We start from the raw sequence: 6,000 nt of genomic DNA on the forward strand, positions 1-6,000 counted from the left end.
GAGGATAAAAGATTATGTTGTGATATTTCGATCCTCGATCCTTATTATAATATTTCTTTATAATATTAGAATATAATATTAGAATTAAATATATTTTGACTAATGCTTTAAATTTTCTCAATTTTTGTTAATTAAATACACAATTTAATCGAAAATTTATTAAATTATAGGGATACAAAATATTAAATAATCATTTCGATAATTGTGATTTTTACAGACAATAATTATTATTTTATATTTAGAATTACAAATATATTTTATACGTTACTTTATCGTTCTACTTGATAATTTAAATATAATTTGGGATATGAGAGAACGCGAAGTAAAACAATCGAATTTATTATAGACGCAAATAATTAGCATAACAAAAGATTGCGTGAATTGTTTGATAAATAATCAATTTCAATCAATAAATTAAATACTTTCATAATTTAATATTTTACGTTAATGTATATTTTACAAGATATAAAATATTTCGGTAACGAATTATCGATAATACGATGTTTGATTTTGGCAATATAAAATATAAACAGTAGCGCGCTATACGGTGCCGCTTTGTCATTCGTACGGTGACTCTCGAGTAATAAAGTAGTGGTAAGAAACGTTTTGTATATTGTAATTTTTTTACTAAACATGATGACAATTAGTATGGAAACATAATTTACTATAAATTTTAATAAAAATTAATTTATTAAAAATTAATTAGCGAGATGAAACAGTATCGTAACGATAAATCTTTATCAAATTGCAATCATTGATTACCGCGATTAAAAATTGAAGCAGGTTATACATAAAAAAGGATAAAAGATTATGTTGTGATATTTCGATCATCGATAATTATTATAATATTTCTCTTATAATATTAGAATATAATATTAGAATTAAATATATATCGATTCAATGCTTTAAGTTTTCTCAATCTTTCTAAATACACAATATAATCGAAAATTGATGAAATTATAGGGATTAAAAATATTAAATAATCATTTCGATAAAAGCGATTTTTGCGAACAATAATTATTATTTTAATATTTAGAATCACAAATATATTTCATCCGTGTTACTTTATCATTCTATTTGATAATTTAAATATAATTTGGGATGTGAGAAAACGCAAAGTAAAACAATCGATTTATAGATGCAAATAATTAGCATAACAAAAGACTGCGTGAATTGTTTGATAAATAATCAATTTTAATCAATAAATTAAATACTTTCATAATTTAATATTTTACGTTAATGTATATTTTATAAGATATAAAATATTTCGGTAACGAATTATCGATAATACGATGTTTGATTTTGGCAATATAAAATATAAACAGTAGCGTGCTACACGGTGCCGCTTTGTCATCATTCGTACGGTGACTCTCGAGTAATAAAGTAGTGGTAAGAAACATTTTGTATATTATGATTTTTTTACTAAACATAATGACAATTAGTATGGAAACATAATTTACTATAAATTTTAATAAAAATTACTTGACTAAAAATTAATTAACGACATGAAACAGTATAGCAACGATAAATCTTTATCAAATCGCAATCATTGATTACCGCGATTAAAAATTGAAGCAGGTTAAACATAAAAGAGGATAAAAGATTACGTTGTGATATTTCGATCATCGATACTTATTATAATATTTCTCTTATAATATTAAAATATAATATTAGAATTAAATATATATCGATTCAATGCTTTAAGTTTTCTCAATCTTTCTAAATACACAATATAATCGAAAATTGATGAAATTATAGGGATTTAAAATATTAAATAATCACTTCGATAAAAGCGATTTTTGCGAACAATAATTATTATTTTAATATTTAGAATCACAAATATATTTCATCCGTGTTACTTTATCGTTCTACTTGATAATTTAAATATAATTTGGGATGTGAGAAAACGCAAAATAAAACAATCGATTTATAGATGCAAATAATTAGCATAACAAAAGACTGCGTGAATTGTTTGATAAATAATCAATTTTAATCAATAAATTAAATACTTTCATAATTTAATATTTTACGTTAATGTATATTTTATAAGATATAAAATATTTCGGTAACGAATTATCGATAATACGATGTTTGATTTTGGCAATATAAAATATAAACAGTAGCGCGCTATACGGTGCCGCTTTGTCATCATTCGTACGGTGACTCTCGAGTAATAAAGTAGTGGTAAGAAACGTTTTGTATATTATAATTTTTTTACTAAACATGATTACAATTAGTATGGAAACATAATTTATTATAAATTTTAATAATAATTAATTAATTAAAAATTAATTAGCTACATGAAACTGTAATGCAACGATAAATCTTTATCAAATCACAATCATTTATTACTGCGATTAAAAATTGAAACAGATTATGCATGAAAGAGTATAAGAGATTATGTTGTGATATTTCGATCATTGATCCGTATTATAATATTTCTTTATAATATTAGAATATAATATTAGAATTAAATATATTTCAACCAATGCTGTAAATTTTCTCAATTTTTGTTAATTAAATGCACAATTTAATCGAAATCTTATTATGCAAATTTAAATTTATATACTATATTTCAAAATAAATTCCAAATTATATATATATTATATTATATATTATATATTATATTATTAAATGGAGTGAGAGTAAAGGATTTGAGAGCTTTTACTCTCACTCCATTTAATTATTTTTTATAGAGAGCTTATTAATTACAATTATTATATTATATTATATTATATATAAAAAAAAATTATATATAATATAACCCTCCCATGGGGTACACCTTGTCGTGGTGGGAGGGCTTAGTACTTGGATGGTGCCTTGAGATTTATTTTAAATTTTTCTATTTACGATAAATCTTATGGTGCCTGAAAGGGAAGCGAAGTACCCTTTCGCGTCGTCGGTGCCGTCAACGTGCCGCGGACGGCTGCGCTTCGTAACCGCGTTTTCGCGTTATAGTAATCTCGCGTTATCGCGTTTTCGCGTTTTCAAAATCCCAATTTCGTTTTTGTCAACGAGTCTCTCCTTCCGACGCCAACTAACTGGGATGTTTCATCGAGTCATTGCTTTGCGACGTACTCGCGCCTTGTGCAACGTGGCACTTGGTGATGCCGGCCGCGCAGAACGTATGTCCAGTATAAAATGTACATGGGCGCGCGGGTTCGAGCTTCGCGCTCGATCGGCTTAGTGATGAACACGCTCTGCTTCGTCAATTGATTTGGCCCGAATCGGTTAGAACTCGATCGATTGTTCGGAATGGTCGTCAATGGGTCCCTTCTCTTTGCTCGTCTACTCTACAGCCACACGCCTAGCGTGTGTTAACCCTGTCGAGGAGTCGAGTGGATTCCCCTAGGCACGATTTTCGCTCGGTAAAAGGGGTTGCCTCCCCATTTTCTAAATTGCTGAATGTTAGCTTTTAAAAAATGTGGGTATCCTCTTCTTTTACCGTCTATCAGCCTTGTGTACTGCGCTAGTGATATAGCATCCGTGCGGGTCACTTGAAATCGTGCTTAGCGGGTCCAGGTTCGATACGAGATAGGATAATTATGCGCGAAAAAGAGCTGGTGAACTTTATTTTCCTCTATTCCGTCAATCGTTTCGTCTTCTTTCCGGTTCGGGCCTAATCTTTGCTCGTTGTATCGTTGCATTCCCGACCTGTTGGCTCGAAATTGATTCTCGCGAAATGAAATGGGATTTTCGCTCGTACCGAAACCGGGAGTGTCGGACAAAGTATATATATATTAAATATATACATCGCGCGACAAAATTTTTAATCGTACCGAATTAGTGCGGGAGTGCCGTTTAGTATCGCGCGTAAAATAACGAAAATAGCGATATAAAAATATCGCTCGTGAGTGCGGGAGTGCCGTTGAAAGTATCGCGCGTCAACAACATGAGAGGAGGAGGAGGCCTGGGAGAGGCATCTTGCATCGGCGGAGCAACCTGATGGTAAATATTTATTATTTGTATATCAATTGTTATAAATTGTACGTATAATAATTCGATCTTATTATTTAAATGAATTAAAGAGAAAATTAGAGAGAAAGATTTTTATAAAAGTTATATAAAACTTTTTAAAAAACTTTCTTAAAAAACAGTTTTAAAATTTTATAAAAATTTTCCACACGTGTTTATCTCTGCTTATTATTTTACACATCGGATATAAAATTCCGCGCGATAAAAATTTTTCGAAATATTGATTGCATTTTGTGAGCATTAATATAAATGAATTTTATATTTGTATGTTACAGACAACGTAGCTTCGATAAATATAACTCCGCTGTTGCGCATCAGTGTCGGTGAGTGAGAAAAACTTTTATTTAACTTTAAGGTAACGGATTCGTAGAGATTGTAGATTGTAGATGTAGATTGTAGATTGTAGATTGTAGATTGTAGATTGTAGATTGTGAATTGTAGAGTAAGTCCGTTGCCTTAAAATGGATGAGCTAGGATAGATTAAATTAAATAACTTTTAATAAATTCTTTCGAAATGCTTTGCATCTATTGCGAAAATATATTGAAGTATTAATTTAAAAAAGAGAATCAAGAAAAGAAAATTTTTTTTATAAAGTCTTGACTAGTTTATTAAATCAAGAGCACGCATTAATAATTTTAACAATTTTATCCATTTTTGATACTACTTTATTCTTATAACGCGCACTTATTTTATTCTAATTTCTTAAATCATAGCTCATCCATTGTAGAATTTGTTTGTAGATATTGTTTTTAAATTTTACTTTAACTTAAAATAAAGCCAAACGATTAATTAAGTAAATAATTTGTAATATCATAAAAGTTATACACATACATGAATTTTATATTTTATTAGAAAATATAGTATATAAAATTTTGTAGTAATTTGGCTTTATTTGAGTTAAAATAAAGTTATATTCAAATATTTAATCGATCGTAAAATCGAGCGATCGTTACGATGAGCGTGAAATACGCTCATTTGCCGGTAATTAATCGGCAAAAGAAGGAGTGTTTATCTCCTTTTTCGATCTCTGATTAGAGATCGAGCGAGAAAGTGGCCAGAATCAACGAAAAGTAAGTTCAATTGGCCTGAAGAAAAGCTTACGTACAATAGTACGTAATGTCGGACATTTATTCACGCGGTTAGGGCATGCGGTTAGAGAATGTAATTAGGCACGTAATTAAAATATACGTGATTAGAGATAGGCTTTCCTCGAATAATTTCACTTAATCGAGAAATAGGATTGTTAGGGTTATTAGGTGATCATTAAGATTTTTTAATTTTCCTTTCAAATTTTTCTATTATGTCAAAGTAGTTAGGTATATATAGTTATATATTTCTATTATATTATTAGGTCATAATTAGATTTTTTTTTCTTTCAGATTTTTTTTTCAAAAAGTAGAGAGTTTGTTAGTGCTATTATGTGATTAATTTAGCTGATTTATTATGCTGATATTATGTATCTTTTAAGGAAATGTTGGAAGGGTTTAAATAATATTAGGAAAACAAAATTAATAAATTTTCAATAATTACGAGGGTCGTTTGATAAATTTGGGTAAAAAAAAGCAAGAAAACACATTGTTTTGGAAAAAACAATCTACGTTATTTCTCAACATAGTCTCCATTGAGGTCTATACACTTGGTCGAACGAGATTCAATTTTTTTTAACCGTCTAAAAAAATAGACTGTCTCAAAACTTGCCAAAATACTCGTTGAATTTTCACGGAAATTTTTACCAAACTTATCAAATGACCCACGTATATTATTGATATTAAGAATTTTTAAGGGATCAATATTTTTGAGTGTTTTTTTATAGGTATTTTTTATATAAGGATGAAAATTAAATGTTAACACTCAATATATTGATAGTAATACGATTTTTTTTGCGAAATTTTATGTACTTATTAATACGAAATTTATGTACTTTTATGTAATACGAAATTTAAATGAAAAATTAAAAATACAAATTTACATATTAAGGATATTTTTAGTAATATGAATAATAAATTTCGTATATTTATGAATTT

Source organism: Camponotus floridanus, unplaced genomic scaffold (assembly GCF_003227725.1).
Source record: "Camponotus floridanus strain SB8 unplaced genomic scaffold, Cflo_v7.5 scaffold71, whole genome shotgun sequence".
Taxonomy (NCBI): domain Eukaryota; kingdom Metazoa; phylum Arthropoda; class Insecta; order Hymenoptera; family Formicidae; genus Camponotus; species Camponotus floridanus.